Raw genomic sequence first — 19369 nt, 5'->3', positions numbered from 1 at the left:
TGACTCCTCAGAGCAGCTGGAAAAACTGGAAGGTTCCAGTAGAATAACAAGACAATTCCAAACATACCAGCCTCCCAGAAATGCAGCGCTGGCACTCTCATGCCGCCAGATCCCAGGACAGCTCTGCTGGGTTCAGTGTCTAATGAATGTCAGGTGTTCGGATGTGGCAAGTCTGACTCACAGATGGACGATGCATTTCTGCCCTCAGGGAACTAGTTTTGCGGGAGGTGGACCAGTGACCAGAGATTTCCGATGAAGTGCGGTCAGAGCCGTGAATGACCAGGCACAGTAGATAGAGCCTAATTGGTTCCTCAGTTCATTTTCTAGGAGAACAATGGAAGAACCGGGAAGTTTCTTCATATTCCATTTTCCTGAGAGGCAGAATGGTGTAGTAGCAAAGAGCCTGGACTCTGGAGCTAGAGGGAAGGTGTTTAAATTCCGGCTCTGTGTGCAACTTGGGTAGGTTACTGAACTGCTCTGTACCTCAGTTTACCAATCTGTGAAATGGACATACTGTGAGTTTCTGACTCATAGGGTTATTGTGAGGATTACATGAGATAATACACACGAGGCACTTGGAGGTGTGCCTGATGCCCAGGAGGTGCTGTGACGATGTTTGGTGTATTGTTAGTCTTCAGCTTCTTCTCCCTTGGCTCTCCTCCCCTTCTCTCCACCATTCTCTCTTTTCCTCCCCCTCCTTCTACGCCTCTCTGCCCCTCTCATCCTTCCCACAATGTAGATTCCATACTCCATGGATTGATTCCTGCCTTCTGAAAGAAAACTGAATCCAGGAGAAAACCTTGTGCTTTGATATTGGCGCTGACAGGGGCAGGTCGCCCTTTCCCACCGCTTACTAAGTGAGCTTACGAAGCACGTTACCTGTTTGCTAAGCAAATACTTATTTATTTTCCTCGGTGACCTTCTCTATGCTAGGCACGGGACTGAGTGTCTTACGACATTATTTCATTTTGTTGCATTATCTTCGCCGTCTCAGAAAGGCTATAGGTGAGCCAGGCAAGGTCCACCGGGTATTAGGTCCTGCTGTTTGCAGTCAGGGTAAGAGCTGGTGTCACACAGGTGACCTTGCATTGCCGCGTGGATCAAGCCAAAGGTTTCTCTCCCAAAGTCCCTCTGGTGGACCAGGTGTGAGCATCTTGTCTTCCAGAGCTAGCCAGTGTTGATTTGCTACAGCTCTTAAGAATTCACCAGCCCAAACACAAAGGGAAGACTATTCTCCTGCATCAGAAGAGGGATCTTCATGCCAATCTATCTACCCTAGGAACAGTCTTGCCAATGGAAACTCCACGTTGGCTGTAAGATTATTAACCAAATAAGGAAGAATATTATGTGTGCCAGGTAGGTGGTGGGTGGAATTGGGCAAGTATTTTTTGTATCTCTCTAATCAGTTGCCTCATTTATAAAATGGGGAAAATGATGGTTCCAAACTCAGGTGTGCTATGAGAATTAAAATACATACTGCACATAGATCACTTAGCCCAGTGCCTCGCTCTGAAAGAGATCAACATTTTTGTTATTTACTTTGTTGAACTTAACAGGCTATTTTTATCTGAATGCTCATGCCTTTCTTCCATTGAACGCTTTTTCTTTTTTTCTGATTTTTCCCTCTTTCCCCATTTTCTCTCTTTTCTCCTCTCAGTGAATAGAAGTTGGACTTCTTGGATAGATTCTTTAAATGTCCTCACCTTCCTCTCCTATTTAAAAATCTTCTTGGGTCCGGCCCGGTGGCTCAGGCGGTTAGAGCTCCATGCTTCTAACTCCGAAGGCTGCCGGTTTGATTCCCACATGGGCCAGTGGGCTCTCAACCACAAGGTTGGCGGGAGCTGCTCCTGAGCTCCCGGATGGCTCAGTTGGTTGGAACGCGTCCTCCCAACCACAGGTTGCCGGTTTGACTTCTGCAAGGGATGGTGGGCTGCGCCCCCTGCAACTAGTGACGGCAACTGGACCTGGAGCTGAGCTGCGCCCTCCACAGCTAAGACTGAAAGGACAACAACTGGACTTGGAAAAAAGGCCTGGAAGTACACACTGTTCCCCAATAAAGTCCTGTTCCCCTTCCCCAATAAAAAAATCTTTAAAAAAAAATAAATCTTTTTTTTTTAATGGACTGGAAGGTTTTATTTTGACCCTTATCCTTCACATGATTGCTTTTCCTTAAGCAACTAGGGATCTCACTTGCTTTCTGTATTCCAGAAATTTCTTACTGTATCTGGTCTATGGATGGTGTGCCTTCCTGTTTTCCAGAGATTTTATAAATTTACTCTCAACACAGTAACAACAGAAACCCCAAAACTATTCTTTATCATCATAAGAGATGTGGCCAAGAGTGGAAGTAGTTAATATCTTAAATCATCACATTTTCTTCCTTGCCAAAGATAGTTTTAAGATGAGTTTTGTTTTCTTGTAGATTCCAGAATTCATGTTCTCCATAGAAATTTTGGAAGGTTAAAAGAAACGCAAGTAAGAAAATAAACATTGCCATTAACTCCACCACCATTCCGGACATAATGTTAACATTTTCTTGTTTATGCTCCCAGTTTTTTATGCATGTGAACAATGGAATCTTACTACACATTTGTTCTTATGACGAGTTTGTTATATATATTGTGGACATCTCTAAATGTTACGTTAGTCAATGTGTATACCAACATTTATTGAATCAACCTCCTCATTGCTGAACATTTGTTTTTTTAAGTGCAGAAATGCACATTCTTATAGATAAATATTTGCACACGTCTGTAGTTCCTTTCTTAGAATACGGGAGTGAAAGGTCTTGTAGAGACCACCCAGCTCCGCCAATCCCAAAAGGATGTGCAGAGAAAGTCATATGAAGTTCTGATCCCACTAGCCCATGGCTGTGATTGAATGTAAAAATTCCTTAGCGTCGGTGGTGGATATGAAGAAGGAACATGACTTCAGTCCAGTGCACTGCTTTCCAAAGCTGGCCCGTCATTCACGTCATTATCTGGGGTGCTTATTTAAATCCACAGGTTCTAGTGCCCACCCCCTAGAAATTTTGATTCCCTCGGTCTAGTGCTGGGCCCAGGAACCTATATTTTTAACAAGCTCCAAGGTGATCCTAATGACGAACTGAGTTTAGGAAACAGGATCTAGCAGCTGAAGAACCAGGGGGATAAGAGAATGGGGGGGGGGGCAGATGCCAGGGGTCCCAGGTGTTTCCTGGGGCGGGGGGGGGGTTAGTGATGATGAGAACAAGAGAAGGACATTTGCAAAGTAAGACTGAGCACTTTGGAGATTTCTTTAAACATGAAGAGCAAACGTACAAACTCTTAAGGGGCGTTTAAGATACGGAGCATGTGAGACTTGGGCTCTGTCTTTGTCTCTCTGGTCCCCAGCATTTGTGTAAATGGAAGGGGTTGTACTCGTCAAGGATTTTTCCAATGGGGAGCCGAAAGCCACACTTGTGGAGGTGGGCGGGGGGGGGAGGGTGGCTGAGTAGGTAGAAATTCAGGCTTTATATTGGGGTCCAATTTAATATTTTATTTGGGAAAATGTTTGCTGCTGCCAAACGGTTTGAAAATCTCCAGACTGGATGACCTTTCTAAAATGCCATAAAGTTTTGTGAACTAGGCCAGCGGGGAAGAGGGCCATTCCAGAACATGGGGTGAATGGATTAGAAGAGTAATCCAGAATGAACCTTTTATACCTCATTGTAATGTGAGGCCGACCCTTTGGGTTGCGGCGGTAGCTCCCAGTTTCCATCTCAGAATCAGTGTATTGGCTGAGTCAACTCAGAGTGACCTCCAAGGAAAATTCTGGCTGCCTTCCCATCAGATTCTTATATTAAATTTGCTGGGGGTGGGGCGGCGGGGGGGGGGGAAGTCCCTCACTTCACAGGACCCTGAAGTTCAGAGAAATTATGGAGGTTCCTCTGCTAATACTCTGGTCGTGTCTTGCTGTTTTAAAGTTTTTCAACAATAGAGTATGTTTGACCTTCTTTCAGCCTCCTTTCAAGCTGGAAATTTAAGGTGTTCTGCTGAATGCTGAGCAAACAAAGCCTCAGTGAACTTGCTGCTTTGATCTCTGAGAATTCATAGGAGCAAGAGGGGAGGAGATGAGCCAGGGGCCCTGAAGGAATTAACTGTGAAAACCTGGCCAGGCTTTGTTGGATAGGGAAGCTGGGGTGGGGTGTCGGGTGTCTGGGGAACAGATGTGAACCTGACTTGATCTTCTGCAGCTGCAGACAGAGGTTTGCCAGAGGTGAACTCAAGTTCTTGCAGAGGCCAGAAGCCCTCTCGGTCTAGCCCACCAGTGTTCTCCACCGGAGCTGGAGTTAGCGCAGGGTTTTCGCAATTTGATTTCATTGACTACGTAATAGGTTGGATGAAGAAAGCGTTTCTTTTGAGAAGCCAGGGATTTGATGGGTTTTATCTCTGTGTTGTTATATTCACTTCTGAACATCCCAGGGTAGTGATGGAGGGACAAAACTAGCCTTTTTCAGGAACCTTTTACTGTTTCGTGGTCTCAGATAACATGATGGGCAGGGAAAGGTGGGATGGGGTCAGAAAGTGAGCTGTTTTCCTTTAGTGTGTTATGTCCCTGAACTTGTGCTGGGGAATATCAGTCCCAAGAGATGCTCCAGAGGGTTCATGATCAAATAGGTTTGGGAAATTCTGCATGTTGTGTTTTCCCCGGGAGACTCCGAACACATATTCGAATCCTAAAGGCTCTGAAATGTCCTGTGGTCAACAATACTCGGACTTTCTTGAGCCAAAACCTTCTCAAACTGAATGAACCAGGAAATCATAATTTGTTTTTGGTGGAGAAGGAACACCCACTAATAAATGAATCACACTTCAGGAAGGCTGGTCTATGGGTTGGGGAAATAGAGGGTTCCACTTGGTGCTTACAGAGTGCGGTTCCCGAAGCTTTTCCTTTTATCCTTAATGGCAGGAGTTTTCTTTTCTCTTTTCTTTTCTTTTCTTTTTTCTTTTCTTTTCTTTTCTTTTCTTTTCTTTTCTTTTCTTTTCTTTTCTTTCTTTCTCGCTCTCGCTCTCGCTCTCGTGCTCGCCCTCCCTCCCTCCCTCCCTCCCTCCCTCCCTCCCTCCCTCCCTCCTTCCTTCCTTCCTTCCTTCCTTCCTTCAACTTTTATTCATTTTAAGGGTGTTTTTCCAGGACCCATCAGCTCTAAGACAAGTGGTTGTTTCAATCTAGTTGTGGAGGGCGCAGCTCACAGTGGTCCATCTGGGGATCGAACTGGCAACCTTGTTAAGGGCACTACGCTCTAACCAGCTGAGCTAACTGGCTGTTCCCAGGAGTTCTTTCTTAGGAACCCACTTGTTTTCTAGACAGAGTAGCTCTGCTTTTGATTTCTTTTGGGGAAAAAAATCTATAAGCTGAAACAAGGTTGAGTCAAATTTCTATACACAGGAAAACATTTTAGGACTTAGAATAAGGCTGTTTCTAACCCCCAGCTCCATATTTTCTCCCTGTGGAAGGAGCCAGAAGTGGCCAGGATGTGGTATCCTCTCGGTCCCAGTGAATGCTTTAGGAATGGGTAGTTGACCCATAAACCAATCAGGTCCAAATAGAGTTTATCTCAGGACTTTTGGTTGAGCAATTTCTAAACGAGTATTGTTTTTTTCCACTGCACTTGGACCTGTGAGGATGTGAGCCTAAGGCTTCCAAGTTGAACTAAGAACCCAGAGCTGACACCATAAAGCATGCTGGGAGCCTCTAGGACCTCAATTCCCACCATCTGTTCCGAAAGCAATGCCTGAAAGCTGCATTTGACTGATCGCAGCTTGTCTGGAAATCTCTGAGAAGGCCCTTTGAGTTCGAACAACTGGACGTTTTCTTAATGATGGGTCCAGAAGGCTTAATCCAGACCTGGGTTCCCCGTGGATGCTCCATGAGGACCTGCTGATGGATGTGTTATGACACCTCATCACATTCAATTTTACGTTCTGAAACGGCTTTGTTAGAGATGTCCAGAATCCCGTTCTTTGGCTTGATTTGTATTGGTGGCCGGGAATCAGACAATGACGCTGTTTGGTCCCCAGCAGCCTAGAAAGGGAGCTCCCGAAGCATTTCACACAGGCTACACTCTAAGCGAGCCCTAGGCAAACAGCAGTGAGAAGGCCCACCCCCATGTTCCCCACGTTTCTCCAGGGCCCCGTCACCACCAGGCTCTTGGCCAAGGTGTGCATTTTCAGAGGTGTAGAGGAGAGCCGCTGGCTGAGTTTTCTGACACTCTTAATTGCTTGAGTGGGCAGAGTTGTGGTCTGCTCAGAGATGTAAGAGCCACATGCAACTGTCTGGTGCATTTCTGTAATAATTTCTCCTACGTTTTTGGCAGTATAGTCCTTTGATCACCTGTTCATGTGACAATGATTTTGCAGTATTATTTTCTAAAGAGGAAATGGCAAATCTACTATAATTCAGTCTTTCTTCTTGCATGATTCCATCGTTGCTAGTTTAGAAAAATTTACTTCACTATTCCTGATTGGAACTGTCTTCATTTTTAACCTATGCATTCAATGCTATACGTTTCCTCTAAGTACTGTTTTTGTGCCCCACTCCCGCCCCCACGAGTTTTGATAAGCTGTCTTTGTATTTTCATTTCATGGCTGTTTTTCATAGGTCCTCTTTTTCTTTTGTTTTTCCGCCATTCTGTTATGTTTTGTGAAGGTTATGCGGCTTGAGACTGTTGTGATTCTTGGGTCTAAAGCTTAATGGCTTTAAACAAATCTGGAAAATTCCAACCCATTTATTTTCTCGTGAAATATTACCTTTCCCACATTTTCTCTGACATTTCTTTCTGGTATTCTGATGTAAATATTTGTTAAACTTTGTATTGTCTCTGTCACCTCTCTTAATGTTAGGTTCACGTTTTTTTCAAAGATGTTTCTCAGTGTTGCATTTTGGTTCATTTATTTGTATCTTTCCATTCACTAATTTTCCATTTGGCTGTGTCTCACTTTTTGTTGAGTTTTTAATGTCAATTTCCATGGTTTTTCATTTCTAGAAGTTCTGTTTGGCTTTTTTTTTTTTTTTTTCAATTATGCTTACTAATTTTAAAAGTTTTTCATTTCTTGTTCATATTTCAAGTTTTCTTTTATTTCTTAAAACTTATATTCTGCGTCTGATAATTCCAATGTCTAAAATATTAGTGAGTGTGGTTCAGCTATTATTGTGTCTCCTGATAGTCCCATGTTTAATTTCTGTGTGTTTTTCTAAAGTAATAAACTATATGCTTAGTTTCTATGTGCCTTTTGTTATGTTTGGCTATAAGTTGCTCATTTTCCTTGGAACATACACATGTAATTTAAAATTTTCTAGTAGCAATGTTAAAAAAGTAAAAAGAAACAAGTGAAGTTAATTTTGATAATATTTATTTAACCCAATATATCAAATACATTATTATTTTAACATGTAGTCAATATAAAAATTATTAATGAGATATTTACATTATTTTTTGTATGAAGTCTGTGAAATCCAGTATGCCTTTATACTTCTAGCACTTTTCAATTCAGACATTAACTTGACCAGAAACGCTTCACAAAATTTATGGTTGAGAAAGTAGATTCATATACTCAAGCCGTTTTAAACCTATGTAAACATTTTCTAATAATTAAATTGAGTATCAGTCTTTACATCCATTTAGTAAAAGAAAATATAAAATTTAGTTCCTCACAAGCACTGGCTCTATTTTAAGTGCTTCCATGCTATGTATGGCTAGTAGTTTCTGTATCAGATAATGTATCCTTCGAATGGTTAAAATTGGCTTTTGACATGCTAGTTTAGACATGCTTTCTAGGGCCTTGTCTTTGGCAAATACTGAGGTTTAGTTGTACAGATTAGAGCTGGGGATCTGTTAAAAATTCCATGTCTGGGTCCTCTTGGATGAATGGAAATGAATTTCTGCAGGTGGGATCTAGGCATGGCTATTTCTTTTTAGCCTTCCAGATGATTCTAATAAAAGCCCCCAACTGGATGGTCTGGAAGATGGATTTGGGGCTCACTCATTGCAATATGATGCTTCCTATTGGCTGAGAAACCTATGGAAACACAGACAGGGATAAATTAGAATCCAAGGTGCCCGGGACTTTTTTTTTTATAAACTCCTCTCTCAGAACTACAAACTTTTTAAATGTAGATTTTGTTAGTCTTCTTAACAAGTGTAAGTGTGGGATATTTATCAGTGAGTTTTCGGTTGCTTTATTACTTTAGAAATACAAAATCTTTAGCCTTTTAGTCAGCATTACGTTGGTGTGTTCTTATGGCTCCTTCCAAAAGCATGCTGTTGCCATTTGATTAAAAAAAAAGTTTCGAGAAGCTTTTGGTACTTCTTTTTTTTCCCCTAGAGCCTTTTTTGGGGGGCGGGCGGTTCTGTGTTAATGCATTTACCTATACTGTTCATAAACTGTATGAGCCTGTGGAGACCTTGCGTGCCACAATTAGAGTGCAGCTGCGTCTTGCCAACCTCTGTTGACATAATAGCTATCGCTCGACCTTGACTCACCACAGTTGCTCAGCCTAATTGGTCTTAGCAACAGGTCTGACCTAACTTCAGTAATATCCTGTGGCTAAGCAAGTGTGGGTGCATTTCATGATCTCTTCGTCCCGTGTCTGAATTTGCCAACTGGTTGTTTGTATACATGCCTGTCCTAAATTTCAGAGTTGGACAGTTGTCTTACTTTATTAACTTACTCTTCTTATTTCCAGAAACCTAACAATACTTCTTCATTGCACTGAAGCAAGAAAGGTTTAAGGTGCAGCTGCCTGGCTCCAGGCACTATGTTAAGTTTGGTTGGCAATTAGGTTTCAACGTTCATGTGTCAAACAAATAAGCAAGAAAGCAAACAAACAAACAACCATAGAAGCAAACCAACACTTTTCTGTATCTATGGCCCTTTAATTATTCATTATAATTTAAAAAGTTTGTAAACATCGTGTCGTAAGTATAATAATGGTAAAAGCTGCTTATAGAATTCTTCCAATATGGTGGGTGTGGTTGTAAGACGTTTTGTACATTATTTGCTTGAGCCCCGCACTATCTCTGTGGGGTGGGTCTTTTACAGGTGCGGCAACTGGGTGTTATAGATGAGGGATTTGGATTGCTCTAGCTAGCCTGACGACAGTCTAATGTGCGGAATGGTCTGGAATTGGTCTTGGATTTCCATCCCTTCTCTGTGGCAACAGTGGGTTGTTTGGTGTTGTTTTTCCCACTTGTTCACAAGCTGCTCCCTTCCCATGTCTCCAGGGCAAATCTTGGTTGTTGGACCTCTCAGGAAAAACTCATGGTGATGATTTGACTTTGGGTCTTCCTGTGGAATTGATACCTCATGTTCAGTGGAGTACAGTGGTTCGGTTTAATGAGGCTCGTTCCCATTTGCATAGAGACAACCGTCTTCTTCTTCTGACCAGGAAGACAGAGGCAGATGTCAGCCCCATTCCTGCTGACTGGCCTAGTGTCAGAATGCGCCACTCCCTGTGGGTACACGCATAAGCTCTACCTTAGAGACAATCTGTCTTTCCCCTGCACACTGGGCCTCCAGCCTGGTGCAAGACTCAGGGGCGTTAGGACGACACAGACTGGGGCTCAATTCTAGCTCCTTGGAGACTCCAGGTGACACAGCTGCTGTGGACGCGTGTTCATTTCTGTCCCCGTGCATTTCTATTTCTGAGGTTCTTGGAAAGGACAGAAGATGCCGGGTGGGTGGATCTCAGGCTGCCATCTTGAGCTGGAAGCCTGTACTTCCCCATCCAATTCATATTCCCTTCGTTAAGGTAGGTTTTTTTCTTTTTTTTCTTTATAGTCTCTGTTTTATCATTTCTTTGTCACCACTTCAAGTTCTATAGGGAAAGGACTGGACACAAATTAATAAATAAGTAGCAGAGACAAACACAAAAATGGTGACAATGCTTCCGTAATCTGAAAAGCTGCCTGCCACATCAGTGCTCCTTTTCTGGCAGGGGAAGGGAGGGAGGCAGGAAGAGAGGGAGAAATTCTTTGCTAATGCTGATGACGGCAGTTGTAAGTCACCATCTCCGAGCAAGCCTTCTCACCTGATAAAAAAGAAAACAAGGTGGAGCAATGGAGGTGGCAGATGGCATCCCATTTGGATGGCCTCCTGTCCTGCAGCCTTTCTGTCATGTCCTGGTGTGTGGACAGTCTTTGGTGACAGTGGTTTCAGCTGGTTCACCCTGCAGTATTTTGGGTTATATTTTGTCTAGAGGATACCGACTTAACAAGCCCAGAGCAATCTGTGGTCGTTCTCTGCAAATCAACCCACATGAATTCGTCATCATCCCCTGCCCTCATTGGGGACCCTGAACACATTGGGGGCCCAGTTTGAGGCAGCCCCCATCAGGGAGGGGCTGGGGCTGCCAGGAGCGGGTCTGTTTTCTTTGAGTCCAGCTGCGCTGTGCACCATAGGGCTGCCCTCTTTGTAGTGTACATTTTTCCCTGAGTGTTGCCACCTCTTCAGACGAGCTTTCGCCTGCTCTGACCCCTTGCTTCTCAGAACTGTTTATAAAGTAATTGCCTCAGAGGTGGGCCCTGGGCAATGGCTTGGCAGAAGAGGACAGAGGCGAGGCTAGACGGCTCTAAAAAGAAGAGAGAGGTACAGTGCACAGGTCCAAAAGCGAGCTCTCTGAAGTGTTGGCTGAGGGAAGGGAAAGAATGCAGACTTTTCTCATAACCCCCAGATGTGTCAGCAGTCATAAAACATGACCGTTTCTGGGTGCCTTTTAGGGTTTATTTCTCAAGAAGCAGGAGAATAAAAATAAAAAGTAATTTAATCTTAAATGGTTTGTGTGTGTGTCTACTGACCTCTTTCTTATGGCAGCCTATAGGGCCAAAACATGAAAAGCACTGATTAATTAATTCAGGACATTTAGGTGACTTGTAGATATTAGAATAGCTGGAAATGGCCACAAAGTGGATGTTTATTATTCAGCATATCTGTTCTCTTAGCATCTTCAAGTGCCTTCTGTGGAGGGATATAAGATAAGGCCAATGGGGTAGAACTGTGGCGAGCCATTGGGGACTCGGGTACTTGTTATCACATCACTGCTTCCTGTACTTTCTTTCATTTTTTCAGTCCTTTGGTTTTATTCAAATACCCAAACTGTGTTTCTGGTTTCATTCTGCTGTCTGTTCCTTCCCCATCCCTTGTTTTCTGTTCTCTTAGTTCCATCTGAGAAGACATGTAAAATCAGACTCAAACATCTTGGAGAGAGTTTGTTAATACTTGGCAAGTCGTGGCTCCCTATGTCTAAGACAAAAGAAGAGGAGGCTTTAAAATGTCATAAAATGTACGGGAAGGTTTCCTGGATGTCAAGGAGCTGTTTCCTCACACCCTGTGAATGAGTTAAGTGTAGAAGAATCAGAAATAGGCAGATTAAATTTCACTTAAAACCCACACATGTTGGGAAAATATGCCGGGAGCCAAAGCTGATTTGGATTCAAAAAAGAATTCGGTGTGTTGGGTGAAGACGGAAAAGTCCAGAGGCGAGAGGGTGCATCTGCTCATTCTTGACCTCTCTTGGAGTTGCATGGCCCTCCTGGGATGACCAAAGCCAAGCCCTGGAATTACCTGGACACACAGCCCACGAGGACGTAGAGACATCAGGGCTGCCCTGTTCTCCCAAATCCTGTGCAAAGGAGAAGGAGCCTGTGTCTGGCGTCATTCTGGTCATATTGGCAGACCTAGCTCTAGGGCAGATGGAGGCTTCCAAGCGTCCAGCCTGGTGTCATTAAAGAGTCCCATTGTTGTTGTTCTAGGATCTCAGAGAATTCCTCTTGTGGCCCCACCATCTTCACAGAACCCATGCCGGGAGCCTGGCCATGGGCCTCCATGCCTCCCCCGTGTCCTCCCGTCCCATCCCAGGAGCTACAGTTCCATGGATTATACTCACCAAAGGTCCCAGGAATCCCAGTCACCATCACCCTCATTGCCACGCGCCCAGCTCAGGCCACCATCCTCTCTGACCAGATTGCTGGTCTCCACCACCATCCTCGCTTGACTCCAGCACATTTTCCACGTGGTGTGAGCTTTGTAGAGCTCATGCCACCTCCTAGCTTCACCGACTCCGACCGCCTTCAGGGGTTGCTGAGATGCTTGCAAGTTCATAACTTGATGTGTGATCTGGCCCCTGCCCGCCTTTATAGCTCGGGACAATCTGCTCCCTCCACCCCCCACCCAGTATGCTCCAGTCATTTTGAACTACTTTCAGCCACTCACTAGCTGGGGGATCTTGGGAAAGTCAATTAACCTGTGCCTCAGTTTCCTCATTTATAAACTGGGGCTAACAGCACCTGCATGGGTTGTTGAGCATACATTTATAGAGGCGCCATGCTGTGATCTGAGCCCCGCACGGACTGTGCCGTCTTCTCTTGCTTCTTTGTACGCAGAGATTTTGTGCCTTGAATTTCCTCTCACTTTCTCTGGCTCTCTCCTGTTCACTTTTGAGGTCGCGGCTAAACTGTCATTTCTATCATCGCTAATGAGCACCCCGAAAGGCCCATCCCCAACTGGGCTAGAGTCCCCTGCCGCGTGATTTTATAGGGTACTGATCACTACTTGTGGAGAGTAGGCGACAGTCCGTGCTGGGTCATAATTATCTACATCCAGTCTGTCCCTGCCCCAGACTAAAAGCTCTTTGAGGGCAGGGACTGTTTCTCAGGGACTTGAGACCCCTTGGTAAATAAATATTGCTGATAGAAGGAAAGAGCAAAATGAGATGGTTGTAGACCCTGGGAGGTCACAGTTCTTTCTTTGTAAAAATGCACAAAGGTTATTCTACCTTGATGAGCCAAAGAAAAGACACATCTTCCAACTTGGCATTTGGCAAAAGCAATGTCAACATCTGAAGATGTCCCTGGTTCTGGAACGCTGAATGACCTTACACTTTCAGATGCCTTTGCAAGGCTGCCGGTCCCACTAGGTTTGCCTTTCAGCTCTTGCCGCTGACCCCACGCCCTGCCCATTTCCTGCCTCAGTTGGTACTCCTCCAACACACTCCAACTTCTGCTAGACTGCCATGGCTCCCTGCTCCCCACTTAGCCCAGTTTCTCCTGGGCTCTGCATGGAGCTTGAAAATTGTGCTCTGCACTTAGGGTCCATGTGGTTGTGACTAGACGCAGGGTGGTGTCCCGGGGAGGCGGCCACTGCTGCCGCCCCGGGCCAGCTGTGGCAGCATTTGACATGGCTGAAGGATTCCGTCATTCCAGTTGGCCATGGCTCATTAAAATGTGTGGGCTTGCTGGGGACGGATATTTCCAAATGTGTGCTGCTTATAGGGCCATGGCAACAGATTGTGGTGTTTGATTTTGTCCGTGGTCGCTCACATGTTGGAGAGGAGAGGGGGGCGTAAGGCAGAGAGGTGCTTTCCAAAAGTTTGTGTCTGGAACCTCCTGGGAACATATCATCTGTTACCTTTCCTCATCTTGTAGGAATTAAAAGAAAAAGAACCCATTTTGTCATTCTTTGCGTGTTACAAAAAATTGAATTTCAGAATTTCAAAACATATTTTTCCTATCTGGTACGCGATGCATGCTGTTTAATTTACGTTAAATTAATTATGTAAGAAAAGCATGATTTGTCAACAAGTACATTCACAAATTACATACTTGGTTGGGAAACACAATTTTAAGATGCAGATGGAAATTTAATTATGTATTAGCATTGAAAGTAGGCAAGACTGCTTTTGTGACCTCATGTTTGGAATTCCTGCATTTTTACTTAAAAAAATCAGCTGGGTAATTGGTGTGAATTTTGAGTTTTATTGGTAAGTGTTGACATAAAAGAGGAAAATAGGCCACTTGCCATTATTTCTGCCTAGTATCCCATTGCAGGAGTGGATAGCTTCATTCCCAGTAAAGGAAGAAGCACATTGGATTTAATTCTCATTATAGTTTTCTCATTATAACATCAGCTCCTGAAATGTTGAAGCTAGCTGGAAGAGCTATTAAGACGTTTGAGTAGATAAATGAAATGTAGACGTTGGGCTCAGAAAAATGTAGGAGTGAATTGGCAGAATTATCATTTTTTTAAAAAAACTTTTATTTATTTTAAGTGTGTTTTTCCAGGACCCATCAGCTCCAAGTCAAGTAGTTATTTCAATCTAGTTGTGGAGGGCGCAGCTCACAGTGGCCCATGTGGGGATCGAACTGGCAACCTTGTTGTTAAGATCCCGGTGCTCTAACCGACTGAGCTAACCAGCTGCCTCAGAATGACCATTTTCAAGCTCCTTGTGTGGAAGGCAGCTTCCAGATGGTTCCTTCCCTTTAAGTGTAGGCTGCATCTAGTGACTTCTAATGAAGAAAGAGACGAGATGACCCTTCAAAGATTCGTTTGTAAAAGACTGTGGCTTCTCTGTAGCTCTCGCTCTCTCTTCCACTTTTTGCACTAGCTCACTCTTGATGAAGCTACTGCCATGTTATGACAAAGCCTTCCCACTCACCCTCTAGGGCAGCCCCCGCCAACAGCTGGTCAGGAACCTGAGAATATCCCAGGAAGCACTGAAGCCTATCAATCACCACAGAGTGAGTTTAAAAGTGGATTCCTTCCCAGGGGGAACTTACAATGACTGCAGCCCTAGTCGGTAGCTTGCTCGCGGCCTGTGAGACGTCTTGGGGCCCAGCACTCAGCTAAGCTGTTCCCAGATTCCTGACTCACAGAACTAATGGGAGCTAATAAGTGCTTTTGTTTTAATGCACCAAGGTTTGGGGTAATTTGTTGTGCTACAATAGATGATGAATACACCTTGTTACTTCCTTGTTGAATTTCAGTGCCCCTGTTCCTTTGGCTTCCTGGTTTTAACCAGTAGGTATACATGAAGGGGTATCTAGGTATAAATGGCATCATATCAGAAATACAACTTTATTCAGAGCCAGCCTGGCAGCCTGCCGGGGCAGCTAGGCAGCAAATCTCCTGAGGTTCTGGATGGTGAATGTGCTCGTCTGCTCTTTCCATCACTCCAAAATACACAGAGAGGCTCTCACACAGCTTTGTTTGTTTGAAAGGAAAAAAAACATGTTTATTTGCTTGGTTGATTTTTAAAAAGATGCTGTTGCCACCTTTCATGATGTGAATCCAGGTGATGACTGAGGGGAAGAAAAACATCCAGCTGCAGCCAGGAAGAGCGAGAATGTGGAGATCCTATGGGAGGTTTTGCTGGAGCACGACTGGGGGAGCAGATAGCCTCTCTGCTCACATTGGGTTGGCCAGAATCAGTCACATGGTCATAGCAACTGCAAGGGAAGCTGGGAAATACAGTCTAGCTCTGTGCTCAGAAGGTGGATGAGACAGATTTCGACAACACATAGTGGTATCTGCCAAAGTGATTAATTCTTCATTCCATTATATGAACTTTAATTGAGCACCTCTGACATGCAGACCCCATACTAAGTGTTACATATACAAAGGAGGTAGAAGAGTATGATTTTTTTGTCCTCAAAGATGTCAGTACAGCTGGAGGAGTCTGTTGATGAAAGGTGGTTTGGAAGTAAAGTCTTAGCCAGTTTCTACCTTCCCCATGCGAAAAACAGTAGCAGCTACAGAGTGTTCTGTTCATGGGCTGAATAGTACAAGTTAATCGTGGGGAGGTTTTCGCCCCAAAGCCAGGGGGCCACAAAACCACTCATCTCAAGACTCTCTTTGTTAGAAATTATGTACACGACAAAAACTCTCCTTCCCCTGCAGGAATGTTTGTGACTGCGAAATTCCATGTGGCATGTGTGGGCACCAATTCTGTCAGTCTTCTGAAACTCCAGCACCCTCTCCGTGCAGGCATAATGTTCCCCAAGGAGGTTTTCTATGTTTTTGCCAAGAACTGGGACATCAGAGTGTAAACTGCAACAAGCTCTTTGGAAAAATAATTTGGGACGATAGACTAAAGTTGAAAATATGCATAAACCTGTGACCCAGCAGTGTTCTCCTGGCTGCATGCCTTGGGAATCTTTTGATCATCTACACCAGCTTGAGAATGTTCATTGCAGTGCTGTTTGCAACAGAAATCAAACAAACAAACAAACAAACAAACAACTGTCAGCAGCATGAATATCCATCAGTGGAAGAATAAATGCAGGTATAGCCACACAACGGTAGCTAACATGAATAAATTATAGTCTCATGCATCTCACATGGATAAATATCAAAAATAGAAGGTTAAGTGTAAAACAGAAGTCACCTAGGAGTATATAAGGATGTTTTCATTTATATAAAGTTCAAAAGCATACCAAACTAAACAATATGTTGCTTGGGAATCTGTGGGTAGAGCTAGTGATTCGTGCCAGTGCTGCCTCATGCCTTTGGGGCAGTGAAGTGGCACGGACAGATTGGGCTTCCGTTCCTCTGTCTCTATGCCTGTTTCTGATGTTTTACCTTCAGAAATAGGAACTGCCTTGCTCCGCCTGGCCCTGCAATATAGTAGAGTCCCAGACAAAGATGAAAAGAGGGAGGGAGAGAGAGAAAGAGAGACAGATGTGTGTGTGAAGGGTGATTTGGTTTGAGAACAGAAGAGAGGTCCATGTTTTCCGGCCCTGCCTACATGTTAAAAACATGCATATGTGGATTGAATGTTTATTGAGCAATTATTGTGTTCCTCTTACTGTGCAAAGCAGTTCCACACACTTCATCTCATTTCATCCTCGCAGCAGCCCAGCAAGTGCATGTAGTTGTTCCCATTTTACAGATTGGAAAGGCAAAGCTCAGGGAAGTTAAGAGTTTTATCCAAGGTCGTCATGGTGGGGATAGGAACTTTGGGGTTCAGCCTCAACATGTGTGGGTGCAGAAATCCAGGGAATATGCTTGCAAAAATCTAGTGGGAAATAACTGAATTGAAACCATTGCCACTTGGAATGCTGCCCTCTCCGCCTGGCGACCCCTCCGCCCCTTGCTCATTAGAATTTAATTTTTTGCTCCCGAGTGTATCAGTTGGAGGGCAAATAAAGCAACAGCAGTGCCCTCCCTGCACTGGCTCTAGAGGCCCACCTCTGAGCAGGTGCTTGCAGATGTGGGTGAGACTGCACATCTGGCAAGTGTTAGTTGTTGGGTAGGACATGCTAGGTCACACAGCCCTAATGCACGTTGGGTCTGCTGCATTTTAATAAGCCATCCGGGGAAGCAAGATTCCTGGCATTTTGTTGGCAGGGCCTGGAAGAAGCAGACAAATTTCTATCATCATGATGAATTAGGTTATTTTTGTCTTATACAAAGTTACTCCCAGTTGAAAGGCTGGACAAGCTAGGTCTTGATTAAATAAATGAAAGTTGTGTCTGACTAGTACATACATTCTCTCGTGGAGCAGCCGAAGAATCTGTGTGCTTTTATTAGCTCGGTCCCCATAATGGTTCACCTCCGATGGAGGAGGTTTTCTGCCTTGCAGGGGTGTCACTAGCTACACGGTTGAACCATTTCCTTGAAGGAATACTCTGGTTAGGGATTGAGTTTTGGTAATGGGCGTTCGCTGCTTTGGTGACTGGTATTTTCATGCCTGCAGTTTTGCGCTTATGATTTCATTAGTCCTGCCTCTAACTCATCCCCATGCATTTCCTGTGACTGGTTCTGGCTCCGAGGTGAAGCAGCCACAGGAAAGACACACACAAAAAAATAGCCAGGATTCTCTCCTGCTTTTTCATTTTTCTGGACAGAAAGGAGTTTTTCTCTTCGTTTCAGGTGACTTCGTGGCTGCAGCCACCATCATGAGGCACAGAGAAAGAAAAGAAAAACAGTGGGTTTTCTCACTTTCTCTTTCCATAGGGCCTCCTTCTCTGGCCCTCTGGCCATAAGAAGATGGCTCCTCTTGGGTCCTTTCCCTCCGTATCTATTGAGAAATTCTGGGATCTGGTCTTTCTTGGATCGAAGCTGGGAGATAGGGGAGAAAAGAACCAACCAATGGACCGAGGGTCATATCTACCTCCCTTTCAGTGTTGATCGTCCCTCCATCTGCCTGCTGTTATTTCCTTTCTGACTTCTCTGATGATTGCTTATGCACCCCACCCAGGGCTTTTAGTTGTAACCCTGAGTGAGGTAGCGTGGAGTGTGTTTGCCCCATCTTAACCGGCTCTAGAAATCTGCTTCATAGTTTCCCTGGGAAGGAATTCTATACTTGATTTTTGTATAAGCACGTGCAGTGGAAGACTGCAAGATTGGCACACATTTTCCGGATAAAGACTGAAGTCTTGGAGGATATTGGCCATCCGAGGGGCTTAGTCCCTTCTGCTGAGAAAGAGGACACGATGGAGAGAGGATGTCCTCATTGGCACAGATTACGGGGTTAATGAAGTGGTGGTGTGTGACTGACTGACTGACCGACCCTGCAGGAGGCTGCGGTCTCTCCTTCCTCATCAGGACTTTTCTTTAGGGATTCTCTGCTTCTTTCTATCCCCCGATGACTGGTCCTGTCAGAAATTTTACAAATCCCGCAAAACAACAGTACATCCTCTGGGCTACGTAGAACAGTGCCCCTGTCCCAGCACCGTCATCTGAGAGACAGGCCTCCGTGGGAACTCCATCTGCCTGACCTCCTTGCCCCAGGATGTCGCGAAGAGGGTCTCGTGCTAAAATCATGCATTCACATTATGTTTGCAGATGCCATTTCTTAGGCAATGTGTCATTTGGTTTTACAGATGCTTCTTGGTGAAGAACAGGGAAGAGATGGAAGATGCTAAGAGCTGAGAGGTGGGAGCAGGAACGATGGTCTGCTCGGCTGTGGCCCTTGGCGACTGGTAAGATGATGCTGGGACCTCGTAAGGGAGGAGGGAGAGGGATGGAGAGAGCAGAGAACACGGGATGATGAGGCCTGCACATGCTCCAGAGAGGCTTACTCGGTGGGTACCAAGTGAGAAACAAAACAGGGAAGTGTCTTGCATTGTCCATTGGCTTCTGAGTATGTTGGTGACTGGCCACCAGTGTACTAGCCCATAACCAGCCCTGTGTACCTTGAAGCAGAATAAGTTTTCTCAGGAAGCATAAACGTTCCTAGTTCTCATTCTAATCTTGGAAGTTTTTTAATCTAAGTTTTTTAATCTAATCTCATTGGAAGTTTATTTATTTATTTATTTATTTTTTAAAAGATTTTTTATTGGGGAAGGGGAACAGGACTTTATTGGGGAACAGTGTGTACTTCCAGGACTTTTTTCCAAGTCAAGTTGTTGTCCTTTCAGTCTTAATTGTGGAGGGCGCAGCTCAGCTCCAGGTCCAGTTGCCGTTGTTAGTTGCAGGGGGCGCAGCCCACCATCCCTTGTGGGAATCAAACCGGCAACCCTGTGGTTGAGAGCCCGTGCTCCAACCAACTGAGCCATCCATGAGCTCAGTGGCAGCTCAGCTCAAGGTGCCGTGTTCAATCTTAGTGGCAGAGGGCGGAGCCCATCATCCCTCAC

The 19369-nt window shown here is 44.7% G+C and overlaps 1 long non-coding RNA gene across 1 annotated transcript in view; it reads left to right on the top strand.

Annotated features, from left to right (window-relative positions):
• LOC141568302 (uncharacterized) overlaps positions 1-18713 on the top strand; it is a 38477-nt gene extending 19764 nt beyond the window's left edge. Inside the window, exon 3 of the long non-coding RNA XR_012491427.2 lies at positions 18617-18713. This is a non-coding gene — a long non-coding RNA (uncharacterized LOC141568302). The remainder of the gene's footprint in view (positions 1-18616) is intronic.
• Positions 18714-19369: the final 656 nt, after the last annotated feature.

The sequence above is a fragment of the Rhinolophus sinicus genome, chromosome 13 (assembly GCF_057876585.1).
Source record: "Rhinolophus sinicus isolate RSI-liver-muscle chromosome 13, RSI-T2T, whole genome shotgun sequence".
Classification (NCBI taxonomy): Eukaryota; Metazoa; Chordata; class Mammalia; order Chiroptera; family Rhinolophidae; genus Rhinolophus; species Rhinolophus sinicus.
The sequence above is the reverse complement of the archived record's forward strand: the minus strand, read 5'-3'. Positions and strand labels throughout refer to the sequence as shown.